Source organism: Pogona vitticeps, chromosome 2 (assembly GCF_051106095.1).
Source record: "Pogona vitticeps strain Pit_001003342236 chromosome 2, PviZW2.1, whole genome shotgun sequence".
In the NCBI taxonomy this organism is placed as follows: domain Eukaryota; kingdom Metazoa; phylum Chordata; class Lepidosauria; order Squamata; family Agamidae; genus Pogona; species Pogona vitticeps.
The window spans coordinates 11650040-11666763 of NC_135784.1; the positions used below are offsets into that span (position 1 = coordinate 11650040).

Consider the following 16724-nt stretch of genomic DNA (forward strand, 5'->3'; position numbering starts at 1 on the left):
TGGACTCTCTGAGGACGGTCCCCCAGGAAGGACCAGAGCCAAGCCAACACCTGACCACCGATTCCCAGCTTGGAGACCCTCCTCAGGAGGATACCGTGGTCAACGGTATAAAAGGCGGCTGAGATATCAAGGAGGACCAGCAGAGAAGCTTTTCCCCAGACAAAAGACATGGCTTATGTGAGCAGGGTGACAGGTTTGGGCTAAACCTAATAGAATTGTTAAATCCAGTTTTGTAACATGACAATAAGTATTGTCCGGATCAGTATTATAAGGAGAAGCAAAGCTTGAATATACACAGCTGAGGTGATTGGTGTGATGATTTGTGTTTTTATGTGTATTAGAATGGGATATGTAGTCCTAAGATTGTCCCAATAGCATCCATTTTGATTTAAAGTCTGTTCTGTAGTAGGAAAGTTTTACATGCTGTTTCAGAGAAGCTTCGCACTCTGGTTATCTCGTTGCTAAGCTGAGTAGAGAGCAGAGAGTTTCGTAGTCAAAATAATTCTGCCACAAAGTATGAAAACAACTGAAGCTCCATGAGAAAGTTAGGCGGGACAACAAGACCCAGGAGGCATTCTGGGAAGAAGAAGAGGAGGAGAAAGTGAGAAGAAAGATGGAGTTTGCCTGAGAAAGGGGCAGACACGTGCTTTTCCCATAATGGACTGGTTTTCATCTAGCATCAGCCTTTGAAGACCCAAGACACGTGAGATGGATTATTTATGCTTTTTGTTAGTTAGCATAGTTTCATTTCTTTATTTTTTTTAGCTGGAGTGGGGGAGTGGAGTGTTCCGTTAGTCTTGAATGAAAATGTACCTACTGACTTATTTTACTATCAACTGAAACCTTTTCTAAAGTAATTCTTTTTAATAAAACAGTAATGATTGATTTCTATCTAGAAGCTTTGTTTCTTGAACAGACTAGCTGAATGTCTAATTGGCCACGTGGGTTTGCTACCAAACTTTCAGAGCCAAATCATTCTGAGTATATCTCATGGTTATGTCTGTGTTGCTTTCTTAATACGGAGATTGGCCTCTGAGGAAGAAAATTTAGACAGAACTTGGCTGAGTTCAATTGGCTCTGCTCAGCAGTTAGAGGTTTGTCTGGTTTTCGTACTCGTCCCAATTTCCTGCACCCCCATAAATCTCTTTGGAGATACGGGGCTGCTTACATGGTTGGCAGCGGTCGGATGAAACACGTGCTTTAGTGTGATTTATGGATTTATGGTGCTTGCTTTGTAAGTGAAGCTGCAGGCATTCTTCCGGAAGCCTTGGCTGAGGGAGTGCGTGCATGCTGACAGGCTGTAAATTAACCAAATTGCTTTTCTCTTTCCAGCTAAGGATCTTACGGAAAGACTTAGCTGCAGTGAGGTCTGATAAGAAACAACGCTTAGGTTTTAACAGACATTAAAATCTGTTTAATTGGGCTGTTTAATGAGTGGGCATTTTCATGCAAGTAAACGGTCGCCCTTCTGAAGCTCCAGTTTAGGGCTGTTCCTGCCAGAGTGTTTTATGGCTTTGCTCTCGCCCTACAGTTTCGGCTACATGGGCAGAGAGAGATTTTACCTTTTGGGTCAGCTTGGCGTTTGCGTTGGTTGCCGCTTGCATGGAGCAACACTTAGGACAAGAGGAATTTTTGGAGTTGCCTGGAGAGCAGTTTGTGACTCAGAGAAAAGTTAAAATTGGTAGTGCAATCATGTGTGTACAGGGAATAGAGGAAGGGACTTAGCACGCAGCCCTGGGGAGCTCCTGTACTTAGTACCAGGGTAGAAGAATGGTGAGATCCCATCCTTACTGACTGTGGCCTATCTGTCAGAAAATCCTTTATCCACATGCAGATCTCCTGAGGTAATCCCAGGTTAATCATTTTAAAAAACAACCTATTTGGTAGAATGGTATTAAAAGCAGAGCTATAATCCACAAACAACAGCCTCGCATAAGTTCCCTGATGTTCTAAGTGGCTCAATACAGTATGGAGTACAATGGACACAGCATCATCAGTAGATCTATTTTTCCTGTATGCAAATTGCCATGGGTCCAAAGAAGGTGGAAGACTAGCCTTAATGTAATCCAGCACCAATCTCTCAAAACATTTCATAACAACAGATGTTAAAGCTACTGGTCTGTAATCATTGAGAGATACCACAGCTGACTGCTTGGGGACTGGCACTATAATAGATGTCTTCAGGCAAGTGGGGACTGAACACTGCAACAAGGATAGATTGAAAATATCCGTAAAAACTCCAGCTAATTCTGCAGCACAGCCCCTAATAACTCGTCCCATGATTCCATCTGGTCCAGCTGCCTTTCAAACATTAATATTCTGGAAAGCGCGTCTCACATCTGAAATCTGCAGTACTAGTGGTTGTCTGTTGATGGTAGATTCTAGTGATGTATTATAGACAGTAGGTGCTGGAATAATGGTTGTTCCTGTTTCCACCTCAAAACGGCTGAAAAATTGATTTAACTGCTCAGCCAAAAAATCACTGCTGCTACACAGACTGTTTTTGTTACTCTGACCAGTGATTTGTCTTAGGCCATGCCACACTCGGCGAGTGTCAGAACTTTCAAGGTGTTGTTCAATTCTCTGGCTGTACATAGCTTTGGCATCCTTAATGCCCCTTTTCAGTTTAGCTCTAGCCTCTCTGTACTGTAGTTCATCACCAGAATGAAAAGCAGCATTTCTGGCTTTTAATAAAAGGCGCACTTCTCTATTTAGCCAAGGCTTGTTATTAGAAAACACTCGTACTTGTCTGGTAGTAGTAACAACATTGATGCAGCTTTTGATATAAAACAGTACTGTTGAGGCATAAGTATCAACATTGTCCTCCTCAAACAGTGCCCAATCAGTGCTCCTAAAGCAATCTTGAAGTTGCTCAGATGCATCCACTGGCCACACTTGTATTTCTCTAATTGATGGTCTGATTCTTTTAACAAGAGGTCTGTATGATGGAATCAAAAAAAGAGATATATGATCTGACTGTCCCAAGCTAGGCAATGGCTTCGTTATATCCATGTATGATGTTACTATATACCTGATCCAAGGTATTTTCCCCTCTAGTGGGACAGTCCACATACTGATAAAAGTTAGGGAGGACGGTCTTTAAATTGGCTTGATTGAAATCACCTGCTACCACCAGCACTCCATCTGGGTAGGCCTGCTGCTGTTTGCTGATAGCAGTTAACAAACAGCTCAAAGCTGTGGTCGTGTTAGCATCAGGAGGTATATATACTGCTGTTATTATAATAACATTAAACTCACGAGGCAGGTAAAAGGGGCGGCATTTCACTGCCAAATACTCCAAATCAGGAGAACAGTGAATGTCCAGTATTTTAACATCTGTGCTCCAATTATCGTTTGTGTAAACACAAACCCCTCCACCTCTGCTCTTCCCAGATTCAACAGATCTGTCTGCTCGATGTACTCTGCGTCCTTGTAGTTCAATTATCTCCCCTGGGATGGAAGAGTCAAGCCATGTCTCTGTAAAGATCATAACGCAACAGTCTCGAATATTTTTCTGTAGGGAGATAGTAAGTTCCAGCTCCTCAGTCTTGTTGGGTAGAGATCTAACATTTGAGACAAAAAGACTTGGCAATGCAGGCTTGTGAGGATTTTTGCCTAACCTCACTCGTAGACCGGCCCTGCAACCTCTTTTCTGCTTGCGTTTTCTCCGTGCTCTTTTCTTCCTGACAGGGAGAGCAGGGGGAGTAACCCCCGGGTATGCAGGCTGTCTTAAAAGCTCAGCTGGGATGTTGTAAGTTGAGACCGTCGATTCAAAGTTGTAACCTTCTCTGCCAATAGATAATAATTCTTGTCGACTGTAAATTACTTGTGCCTGAGCATGTAGAGTCCGTAATAAGGGCCAATCTCTGGAATGCCTAGCCGCTGCAAGTGCTTGCGCCGCCATCTTGACCAACTGTCAACTGTGATTATGATACGACGGTGGTGGGGCTCATAAATAAGAACAATGAGTCTGCTTATAGAAAGGAAGTACAAAGGTTGATACTTTGGTGTAAAGAAAATCATCTCACACTTAACATCAAAAAAACTAAAGAACTCATAATTGATTTTAGGAGGAAGAGATATGTACATTTACCACTGTACATAAACGGTGAGGAAGTGGAGAGAGTTGGTAGTTTTAAATTTCTGGGTACTTACATCTCAGAGGACCTCTCATGGACTATAAATGCCAACATGCTAATGAAGAAGGCACAGAAGAGGCTGTATTTCCTGAGAATGCTCGGCAAGTTAAATTTATCTCAGCATTTGCTTCTGTCATACTATCGTAGCACCATTGAGAGTGTCCTAACCTATGGCATTCTGGCATGGTTTGGGAGTAGCTCTGTAGCGGACAAAAAAGCTCTACAGAGAACCATTAAAATTGCCCAGAATATCATCGGGCTCCAGCTACCAACCCTGGATGACATCTTCACATCCCGCTGTCTAAGGAAATCACATAGCATCCTGAGAGACTCTTCCCATCCTGCTTATAACTTTTTTGAACTGTTACCATCTGGCAGAAGATATAGAACAATTAAGACTCGGACCACACGTTTTCTCAATAGTTTTTATCCCAGAGCTATAATTACAATTAATAATGAACTTAAAGACCACCAGTAGTGAATAATTAGTTGGACTGTGTAACTTGGCCTGCGGTGTAGATGTTTGTATTTTTAGTGGGGGACTTTTAGTGGGTGGGGAGTGTTTGGGAATTTTATGTGTGTGCATGTGTCTGGTCTCTGGGTGTCTGTGAATTTCGTTGTATGTGTATATACTTACAATGACAATAAATTATTATTATTATTATTATCTGCTAAGCTGCCTTTGGTTAGTACAGATACGAAACCCTGGCACCAAGAGCTTTTGGAGGCTCTTGAACACGACGTCTTGTCTCCAAGTGGTGCTAAGCAAAGGATTACTTATGATTCTTCACAACTGAGAAGGGAATTACAAAAGGGAGATATAATGGCTAAACTCCCAGCACAGGACGTCCAGGATCTACTTAGATCTGATTCAGATCAGACTTGGACTAAGTTGCAACAGATGGATCAGGCAGAGGAAATGGCGGGTGCCAGCACTCCAGTAGGGAGGGGAGTGCCAGGCAGAGGCATTTCTGATGGGACAGCAGGAGCAGCAGCAGCAGCAGCAGCCAGTGCTGAGGGCCCTGATCCTAACAAGAGTCTATCACCAGTGGATAAGTTAACAATGGTGTTTGCTGATTTTGTTGCTTGTCACACTCAAACTATTCGTAATCAGAGCATGGCTGATGAGTTATTGAAGCAGTACAGAGAGGCAAAGGTGGAGCGTTTGGTTAATGAGCTGAAGGAAAAAGAGGAGTTTAAGAACTCAATAGCCAGTGTTGATAGAAGCAATCTACCTTACTACCATGATGGCGATGATATCTTATCATTTTTATCGATATTTGAACAGGCGTGTCGAGATCTTAAGATACCGGAGGCCTGGCACCTCAAGCTACTGCGTACTCAGTGTTCTGGGCAACTTGCCAACTTGGTAGCCAAATTATCTGATGAGGACCCTGACTGGCCTACTTTTAAAGAGGTGGTAAAGAGAAAATTTGGTTTCACTTCGGAAATACTGAAGCAGAACTTTAGAAAACTGAAAAAGCAGCCTAATGAGTGTTATTCTGCACTAGCTGACAAAATAGAACATCTAGGTGATCAGTGGTTGAGCTCCTTGGGCGCCAGTACTTTTGCGGATTTAAGAACTGTGTTGTACATGGAGCATTTTCTTAATTTAGTGCCTTCAGAAATAAGGAGTACTTTGTTGGAGAGAGGATACAAAGACTTGCAAACCCTTGCTTTAAAGACTGATGAAATTCTCTCCTTTAAAACGCATGAACCTGCTGTTAGGCCAAAGACTGCACCAGTAGCGCCTAAGAGACAGAGTCAGCCTGAATTTAGAAAGTCTTTTCCTCAAGAGCCCAGGCAAAGTTCATTTGAGCAACGCAGGAGTCTAGCTCCTAGCCAGAGTAAAATGCCTCTTAAATGTTTTGAATGTGGTGGCTCTCATCTGCGACGAGATTGCCCAAGGTTGAATGTGCCAGCTAGCCAAGTTAAGGAGCCAGCTAGGAAAACACCTGTGCCAGCTCCACGCAGATCTAAAGCAGGCACACCCAAGATGGCGTATGTAAGTTCTGTGCCAGCAGGAACTCAGCAAGTGCCAGCTGCCAGTAATGCAGTTTCTGTGCCTCACCAGTCAAGCATTGTGCCTTCACAGAGTCAGGAAGGAGTTAACCTAACTGTAACCCCTTCGCAAGCCAGTGGAATGCAGGCAGCAGTAAACCAATATGTGCCTAGAGTTTTGGATTTACAAATTGCTTCAATTTCCTCAGAAATTGTAAAAGAGACTGCATCAGGAGAAAGGTTTTCTGTTATGGATCCTGATTGCATAGTACCAACTGCGCAAAGGGACTGGGCAACCCGCACATTTTCTGAGGTGGTTTTTCTTCACACACCTGGAGGTGATATGGCTTTAAGTGCTTTTCGAGACTCGGGTGCCGACATTTCTTCGATAAGCAAACGTTTTCTAGACCCCACCTTAATCTTGAACAACCTGAGGTGTCCAGTAAAAACTTATGGATCTGTAGAGACTGATCAGCGTTTTATTCCTCTAGCTTATGTCAAAATTTCGTATAAGAGCTGGTCAGGGGCAAAACATATTTTAACCCATGAGGGAAAACCTGATTTTCTTCTTGGAAATGATCTTGCTTTTTTGGATCACATGCAGAGTCAAAATGCAACTTCAATGTCGGTAGTTACGCGTTCTCAAAGTAGAGAGATGCATAATCTTGAACGGGAGCAGGAATCCACTGAGGATAGCTCAGATGGAGGCCTTACCCAACAGCAGCCTCTTGTGACCGAACCTGATAATGCAGCTACAACTGAAACTAAAATGGAGGAGGTGGTACCTAAGGGATCAGAGGACTTTAGACTGAAGCAACTTAATGATCCCTCTCTAGCTTCTTTGAGGTCACAAGCAGACAACTATGCTGAACGCCCTGCGCATCAGCAAGTTAGTTTCCTGTGGGGAGAAAATGGACTTTTGTACAGAGAATATTTCCCCAAATCCAACTTGGATGCCCAACCTGTTCAACAGTTAGTCGTGCCTACTGAATATAGACTGAGAATACTAGAAATGGCTCATGACCATCCGAGTAGTGGGCACCAGGGAATACAAAAAACCCTAAAGAGGATTTCTCAACATTTTTACTGGCCTGGTATTTCAAAAACTGTAAAGGACTATGTCAGTTCTTGTGACTATTGCCAACGCACAGGCCATCAAACTGACAAGGTAAAGGCCAAAATGCAGATTATGGAAATTCCTGACCAAGTGTTCCAGTGTTTGCAAATGGATGTGCTAGGACCTTTTGTTCCTACTAAATCTAAGAAGAAATATATCATTTCTTTCATCTGTTCTGCCAGTAGGTGGATCGAGGCTTACGCTATTAGCAACCTGACAGCTACCACCATAGCTAGAATCATCGTGGACTTGTGCTCGCGTATTGGAGTACCATCCAAAATAATTTGTGATCAAGCAGGAGCCTTTACAAGTGAACTTATGCGTAAGATCTGCGAGATAAGTGGAATAACCATCAGTTTTTCCACGGCCCATCATCCTCAATCTCATGGTATGGTGGAAAGAGGTCAACAAACTTTGCTTAGGATGATTAAAACTTTGACCCAAGAATATGGAAACATTTGGGATGAGCTTTTGCCTTTTGCTTTGTTTGCTTACCGTAGCTCAGCTCATTCTTCACTAGGTGGCTTTTCTCCAAGTGAGGTGGTGTTTGGAAGAAATCTACAAGGACCATTGGACTTCCTGAAATCCGATTGGGAAGGTGTGGTTAAAAGTAGTACTGTGCCAGTTGCTGATTTTGTTAGAAAACTTCAAGAGAAACTCTTGGCTGTCCAGGAGTTAGCCAGAGACAATTTGTTGGACGCTCAAGCAAGTCAGAAGTTCTTCCACGACAAGAGATCCAGACACAGGGAATTTTCTGTGGGTGATTTGGTACTTGTTCTGAACCCACTCAGACCTTCTAAGCTAGAAGTTGTCTGGGAAGGTCCAGGTGAAATTGTTCAAAAATTGGGAAATGTCAATTATCTTGTCAAAATGTTAGATTCTAATAAGAAACCTGTTCTTTACCATGTCAATAGTTTGAAACTGTACAAAGATAGATCTGCAATGGTTTTTCAATGTCATGCTGAATATTTTCATGCTGCAAATGAACCTATTGATATGTTATCTGAATTGCAAGATGCAGGTACATGGTCTGATAATCTTGTTTTAACAGGTACCGTTGATCAGAAAGAAAGGTTGTTTCAAATTTTAGAACAATACCAAGATGTGTTTTCAGATAAACCAGGTTACACCAAATTAATCAGTCATGTGATAACTACTGAGAACAACGCCCAGCCCATACGGTCGAGCCCATATAGAGCAATTGGTAATCATGCTATCCAAATTGAACAAGAGATACAAAAGATGTTATCTTTGGGGGTGATTGAACCGTCATTCTCCCCTTGGGCTTCTCCGGTGGTTCTGGTGCCAAAACGTAACGCTTTAGGTGAAATTCTCGAGGAAGTAAGATTTTGTGTTGATTACAGAAAGTTAAACAGTGTTACTGTTCCAGATCCATACCCATTGCCTAGAATGGATGATTTAATTGAACATCTTTCAAAGGCTAAGTTTATCAGCATTCTCGATCTAAAGAATGCTTATTGGCAGTTAGATTTGGCTGAAGATTCACGAGATAAGACCGCTTTCATCACGCACGTGGGAACTTTCCGTTTCCGCAGATTGCCATTTGGTTTGAAGAATGCAGGTGCGTCATTTCAAAGGATGATAGATAAACTTTTACAAGGTTTACCTTTTGCAAGTGCTTATCTTGATGATGTTGCCATTTTCAGTTCTGATTTTGATTCTCACATGTCTCACATTGAAACTGTTTTGTCCAGACTTCAGCAAGCAGGACTGACAGTCAAAGCCAGCAAGTGTCAGTGGATGCAAGGAAAAGTCATGTACTTAGGTCATTTGATTGGGCAAGGAGAAATTCAGACTTTGCAAGCTAAAGTACAATCTATTAATGATTGGCCTATTCCAAAAACTAAGAAACAGGTACGCTCGTTTTTGGGCCTAGTTGGCTACTATAGAAAATTCATTCCTGATTTCAGTCATTTGGCTTCACCTCTGACAGAGCTCACTAGGAAGAGACAGCCTGTCAAGGTAAAGTGGACACCAGAGTGTCAAGGTGCCTTTGAAGCTTTAAAAGCTAAGATTATGGATGCACCTATACTGAAATCCCCTGATTTTGACAAACCATTCATTTTACAAACTGATGCTTCTGAATTAGGACTGGGAGCTGTTTTGTTACAGCAAGGAGAAGATGGGAACCTTTACCCTATCTCATACTTCTCTAGAAAACTCTTGGATAGAGAGAGAAGTTACGCAGTACCTGAAAAAGAAGCTCTTTCTATATTTTGGTCTCTCAATTTACTTCGACCTTACCTATGGGGTCGTAAGTTTACACTTCAAACAGATCACAGAGCTTTAGTTTGGTTGCAGAAGATGAAATCTCACAACCAAAAATTGTTGAGATGGAGTCTAGCATTGCAAGATTTTGATTTTGAAGTTCAACACATTCCTGGAAAATTGAATGTAGTGGCAGATGGTCTTTCTAGAATGTACTGTGAAGATTCTTATGAACCTGAATGTTGAAACAATGTATTCAACAGTGTGCTATGTTTCAGTATTGTAATAGTTAATCTGTAGTTGAATTTTGAGATGTAACCAGTTAATTACTTTGAATTACTTTTTAGTTACTTTTACTTGATTTCTTAAAATTAGATCAGATTAACTGCTCTGAATTTTAACGATAATCAGGGGGGGCATGTGATGATTTGTGTTTTTATGTGTATTAGAATGGGATATGTAGTCCTAAGATTGTCCCAATAGCATCCATTTTGATTTAAAGTCTGTTCTGTAGTAGGAAAGTTTTACATGCTGTTTCAGAGAAGCTTCGCACTCTGGTTATCTCGTTGCTAAGCTGAGTAGAGAGCAGAGAGTTTCGTAGTCAAAATAATTCTGCCACAAAGTATGAAAACAACTGAAGCTCCATGAGAAAGTTAGGCGGGACAACAAGACCCAGGAGGCATTCTGGGAAGAAGAAGAGGAGGAGAAAGTGAGAAGATGGAGTTTGCCTGAGAAAGGGGCAGACACGTGCTTTTCCCATAATGGACTGGTTTTCATCTAGCATCAGCCTTTGAAGACCCAAGACACGTGAGATGGATTATTTATGCTTTTTGTTAGTTAGCATAGTTTCATTTCTTTATTTTTTTTAGCTGGAGTGGGGGAGTGGAGTGTTCCGTTAGTCTTGAATGAAAATGTACCTACTGACTTATTTTACTATCAACTGAAACTTTTTCTAAAGTAATTCTTTTTAATAAAACAGTAATGATTGATTTCTATCTAGAAGCTTTGTTTCTTGAACAGACTAGCTGAATGTCTAATTGGCCACGTGGGTTTGCTACCAAACTTTCAGAGCCAAATCATTCTGAATATATCTCATGGTTATGACTGTGTTGCTTTCTTAATAAGGAGATTGGCCTCTGAGTAAGAAAATTTAGACAGAACTTGGCTGAGTTCAATTGGCTCTGCTCAGCAGTTAGAGGTTTGTCTGGTTTTCTTACTCGTCCCAATTTCCAGCACCCCCATAAATCTCTTTGGATTGCTGCGAATGCAATCATAGGATTGGTCATCCATGAGATAAAACTAGCAGACCAAGCATACACAATCTGTGTGTTGTTGTGGGTGATGCTGGTTGGTGTGTTCGTGGAGAAGAGTCGTCGTGTTCCTGTGCTGGAGAATCCTGGAGGAAGCCATGTCTACATGCTTGGTATTGAAGAGGAACTCTGGCATGTTGGACGGAACATATGGTATATGACCACTGAACTTATTTACTGGACATTGACTCTGATATATGCACTAAACTCTGTGGAAACTGTTGTGCATTACTTTGGAACTGAGAACAAAGACTTAGCTGTAAATATGCTTGTATATTATGTAAATAATACAATATCTGCTATCAACACTGCTCTGGTGCTTGGCGTCTTCATCATCTCAGGGAAGATCTTTTGGTTATCACCCCCTGGTGTATACCTGTACTACCGCTACTCTGTGACAGGGTGCATTGGAAACTCTTGCCCACATGTTTCTGCGCTGTCCACTCCACCAGAGTGATCGCTCCAAATTTGTGGCACCTTTCCTGTCAATATTGGAGGGAAAATCTGATGTGGACAAATTCCATTTTATGTTGTCTGTGAAGGTGCCTGACATTCTGGAAAGAATTTGCAGAAAGCAAAGTCTACTTTAAATTAAATGTTTTTTGGGGATTGGTCTTCTGATGTCTTCCCTCTGGGATTTTGTATGCATGGGGCACTTAACGAAAAATGTTTGGTTATTTTTTTTCTCTTTCATGCCAATAAAGGTTTGCCTCTCTATCAGAAGACTTCTTTGGTTGGTATCGTGATTATAGGGATAGGACTTAGGAAGAACTGAATTCAGGTTCATGGGATCGGTCTTGGATAACTTCATGGATGCTGGATTTCTCCACCCTACTATACATTGTAATTGGAATTGTGGTTCTTACTATTTTCGGATTATTTGTATGTGCTATATTTAGGCTTTTGCCTCTGTGTGTTGGTTTTTGTTCAAATCTAAGCTCAGGAAAGTCTAAACAAAAATGAGCAGATTTAAATTCAACGTTATTTCTATTGTCAGAGTTTAAAAATGGGGGAGTGATACCTGGATATGTTCAAGATTAGTTTTATTCCTGGTCTTGGAGTAAAAAAAATATTCTACATATTATGATCTTAGCAACATTACTTCTCTTGACCTTTGTATTAAATCAGAGGCCTATATTTCACACCTTCCACCCCCTCACCTTTCAACTAGCAGATGGCTGATTTAGGAATGCTGCCTGGAGGCCAAACACAGATAGAATCACAGAATCATGGGGAAGTGCAATTGGAAGGGGCCTAGAAGGCCATCAAATCTGAACCCCTGCTCAGTGCAGGAATACAGTCAAACAGATCTGCCAGGTGACGCTTCAAAATAGTCAAAACATAAAACCCAGCATAGAGCCGGAGGCTGAAGTCCATACATCTGAGCCCTGCTTGGTAACAGAAACGTACAGTGGTGCCTCGCTTAACGGGCGCTCCATCTGACGATGAAATTGCTAGACGTCAATGTTTTTGCGATCGAAAAAGCGAATGCAAAATGATGTTACCTATAGGGGAATTTGTGATGATCTGCTCCCTTATTCGGGAAACGATCATCGCAAAGCAATGATTTTCGTACAGTTGATCGGCTGTTTCAAAATGGCCACCGGATAAACAAAATCTCTGCCCACTGTTTTCTGGGATGGATTCCTCGCTGCACAGGCAGTGAAAATGGCCGTGCTATGGAGGATCTTCGCTGGACTGTGAGTTTCAAACCCCTAGGAACCCATTGATTGGGTTTTAATGCGTTTCTATGGGCTTTTAAAAATCGCATTACGACGTTTTCATTTTACAGCGATTTCGCTGGAACGAATTAATGTTGTAATGCGAGGCACCACTGTATTAGTAAGATAAGGAAATTGGTATACACTTTCTTACATACAGTGCGGTGCTTTCTAAAAGAAGGTCATCAAGGGGAGGTGGGCAAACCCCAAATCTCTCTCTCTCTTTTAGTCATTTAATCGTGTCCGATTTTTTGTGACCCCATGGACCAGAGCATGCCAGGCCCTCCTATCTTCCACTGCCTCCCAGAGTTGTCAAATTCATGTTGGTTTCTTCGATGACACTGTCCAACCATCTCATCCTCTGTCGTCCCATTCTCCTCTTGCCTTCAAATATCTATAGGGGACCCATTTGTTTGTTTTCTACATGTTAGTATCCAATTAAGTGTAGGATCCAAATATCAAGTAGATTTTAGCCAATGAGTTTGTAGAACTTTAAGACTCTGTTAAGGTATAAAGTTCCTGTACACGGTATTTTCAAGGTATTCTCTGCCTTTAAGAACAATCCCAAATGACTTTATAATGTATACTAAATAAAAATGTGCTCTGGTTCAGCTGATAGCATCTTGTCTGACCTCTTGCTGAAGCTAAAATATTGGGTAGCAGGCTTAGTCCATAAGAAAACGGTCACAGTGCTAGAGGGCTGGAGGATAGTGCATGTCAGCCTCAAGGGGAGTCCCACATAAAGAGAATTTCTGTAGTCTATTCTTGAGACTCTCTGTGCATGAAGCAATCCAGGGAGTGACAGGGCATCCAGGCAGGGGCCCAGCTGCACAAGCCATCTAAGAGGGAGGGAGGTGGATTGGACCATGGGCGCTATCTAATTATCCATTAGCAGCTTTGGGACCAGAAGGAGGCCCAGTGTGTGTTGGAAACTAGGCAAATCACAGACATCGGGGCACCCAGTTGGAGGAACCCCTTCTTCTTTGGGTTCAGCCTTAGTCTATTGTCCCTTTTATCCATCATTGAAGGAGAAGGTGGGAACAGAAATGACGTTACCTCTTAATCAATTATCATCAAAGTCCAAAGTACAGGTGGAAGGTGCAAAGCAAAATCACCCGGTCTGGCTTGTCTGTTCAGGGGGAAGAAGAAGGCAGGCTTGAAGGGGAACCCTCACACCACAAATAAGGATGACCAAGGTTTGCCTCTTATTAACGGGACCTGCCCTTGGTGAGCATGGGATTTGGGGTGAGCAGGAATGAGATCTTTTAAAAACCCAACTAAAGAAGATGCAAAGAAATCAATTCCCTCAAACACCGCCACTTTGCACATGCTCAAAGAAGTGTGGTGTCGTGGATGGAGTACCAAAATGGAAACCAGGAGACCTGAATTCAAATCCCTGCTGGGCCAGGGAAACTGAGAGGAGAGTGTGTGAAATCTTATTTACCTTGCAAATGTTGGCGGGACCTGGGGTTTGGTTTTTTGTTTTTGATCCCCAAAACAGCAAAGAGAAATCAGCTCGGTCTCGCCCCTTCCTAGGAGAAAAGAAAAAGAAAAAGATCAGCTTGGAGATGAAGCAAATCAAAAACATTTCCTTTCAAGATGGTCCTTTTTCATGCTTATATTCTATGGAACTACATCCCCATCTCTCTCTCTCTTCTTCAGGCAGCAGAACAAGAGGAACAGAAAGGCAACGAAAACAAACATAAAACACAGGAAGGAAGGAAGAAAGGGAGGGAGGGAAGGAGGAAAGGAAAGAGTATCTCCTGCTGGACTCCAAGATAAAAGCTCCATCGTCCCAGTGAGGAGGAGGAAACAGCAGGGAACAAGGAAGCAACAGGACCTGCGATGAAAGCAGTAGCAAACAAGAGTGTATTTTTCCATTATTTATTTAAAATAATTTTACCCCACCTTTCTCCTTTAAAAGGACCCAAGGCAGCTAATGCAAATCTTTAAAACACAAGATTTAAATGTTTAAAAAAGAATGTCTAGAAAGCTTTAAAAGAATCCATCCAATACTACACTAAGAATGGTAAACAACATCACCATCTACAAAACGCCACAGCCCATGTGACGTAATCGACTGAGGCTTGGACCAGGATCTCTGTTCTCACAGGAGCCTTCGTTATTTTTCTCACCTCAAGGATCCCAATGCAGGGGGAGTCTCCAAAGGCGCTCCTTGGCCTCCGTGCCCTCCGTGCCAAGGGCCCTGTGATTGTCAACACAAGGTGGGTCAGAGTTCAGGTCTCAGGACTTTTCTTGCCTGCTGTCTTCCAACCCCCAACCTCGCTTAGGCTTCGCTCTTCCCATTGACCTCACCGCCAACCTCACAGGGGTTTGGAAGGGGGGCAACCGAGGGTGGGGGGTCTTGGTGTTGGCTGCCCCTGCTGTAAAACAAAGTGTTTCACGATGACTTGGTGTGGAACGGACCGTTCAGAGCCATTCACTCTGCAAAAGACCTGCTGGGAGAGGGAACGCCCCAGAAACAGAGGCCTTCCGGTCCTTCTTTGGAGGCAGGAGGGCGAGGGGCAGGTCTTTTGCACAGCCAGTGGCGCTGAATTATGCCTTCAGGACCCAAAGACCAGAACAGTTTTGGCCCTGCAAGAAAAACAACTTCCAAGTGAAGACCCTTCCTGAGGAGATCTCCCTTTCAGCCTCCGCTAGGAAACATCCCAAGGAGGGAAATCCACCACCTTCTCTCTCTTGTCTGCCTTCATTTCAGAAAAAGACAATTTGTGTTCACAACCAACACAACAAGGAAGCTGCCAAACTGGGGGGAGGGGGGGAATCATTCCCTCTCCCCATCCTACAGTTGATCCTCAGCTCAGGATCTGGTCTTGAGAGGGATCCAGTTAGCTCTTCTCTATGCTGGATCGTCCAGGAAAATACAAATACAAACACACACACAACACACACAGAGGCACACAAATATAAACACACAGTGTGCAAAAAATCATGAGGTCTGGAAGATGTTCCCCCTCAGAAGGAAGGTGCAGGGAGGACACCCCTCGCAAACCCCATTTCTTCTGATTGTCCCCCCAAATCCCTGGGGTGCCTCCTCCATCTCCCGCCTGACCCCCCCATCGCAGCCCCCTTTGCCTCTCTGGCCCCACCTGGGACTTTGGCCCTTTAAGGGAGGGAAGGGGGTGTTCTAAGTCATTAGAGGCAGGCGGGGGGGGGGGAGAGATAGGAGGCAAGTTACTTTCTCTCCCGTTCCTTTGTTTCCATCAATCGGGTGCTTACCCTCCTCACACACACACTGGATGAAGCCCTAGGGACTTGCAGGGGTGTTGTTCTCCGTGTGGGATCTGGACCCCAGACATCCTGTCTCCCTCTCCTCTTCCCCCCCAGAGGAAAAATATGCCTTACAAGCAGGTCGAGCAGAGCAAACCCCAAGGGGACACCATCGGCAATGCCCGGAGAAACAGCTCCCCCCTCCCCGAGACTAGTGGGGATTTGGCCATTTCACCCCCCCCCATGCAAATCTCAACCACTACTCCACCCCCGATCTGCCCACCCTCCATCGCCCACCTCCGTCCAGGTCCCGATCCAGGAGGCGCCCCAAAAGCCCCGCTTCTCTCCTCCAGGCGCCTTTCTTGGGCCGAAGAGGAAGAGGCAGGCGCAGCGATCCCTGCTTCTTTCGGCTGCCGTTCAAAGGGCGTCCAGGGGAGGGGCTCTTCCTTCGCCTTCGTAGCTCTATGTTCCTCCCCTTCCCCCCTCCTGCACGAACAAGGGGAGGGAGACAATGTAGAAACGGGGGGGGGGGGGCGTTGAAGGCGCCAAAGAGGAGGAAAATGGCGGGAGTGCGGAGCTTCTTCCGGGCTGTCCAAGTTCTTCCACTTCTGGTGGAAGGAAAGACTCAGACGAGACACAAGAGTTCCCGTCACCAGAGTCTCTTCACAAATATTTGAGGAGAGAAAAAGGAGACAAACGAGCAGGGAGTTCAGGCTCTCGGACCAACCCGGATTGTGTTTTTCTCCTTCCAAAGGGAGACATCTGTTTTTCCGTTAATAAATTCCAACTCCATTACAATTTCAAAACCGTCACCATCTCTTCCTTCCCGGTCCTTGTCAGCCCAGGGCAGACCTGTCCTGTTTGGCTCATGAAACTTTGGGGGATGGGGTGGGGGATCAGGCACTTCGATCCTGGCAGCTGGACTTCTTCTCCACTGAATCAGGATGCGGCCCATTTGCCAGGACTCACCTGCCCA

At 43.7% G+C, this 16724-nt stretch overlaps 3 protein-coding genes across 5 annotated transcripts in view; all 3 read right to left on the bottom strand.

The window, feature by feature from the left end:
• LOC140703793 (uncharacterized) overlaps nucleotides 1–14797 on the bottom strand; it is a 30730-nt gene extending 15933 nt beyond the window's left edge. The window contains exons 1-2 of the mRNA XM_078387791.1: nucleotides 14653–14797; nucleotides 13962–14049 (exon numbers count right to left, since the gene is read on the bottom strand). The gene's annotated coding sequence lies outside the window, so the exon portion shown is untranslated. The remainder of the gene's footprint in view (nucleotides 1–13961; nucleotides 14050–14652) is intronic.
• LOC110070647 (uncharacterized) overlaps nucleotides 1–16724 on the bottom strand; it is a 262437-nt gene that overhangs the window by 217996 nt on the left and 27717 nt on the right. The gene's annotated exons all lie outside the window — the stretch shown is intronic.
• LOC140703803 (uncharacterized) overlaps nucleotides 1–16724 on the bottom strand; it is a 276588-nt gene that overhangs the window by 116285 nt on the left and 143579 nt on the right. The gene's annotated exons all lie outside the window — the stretch shown is intronic.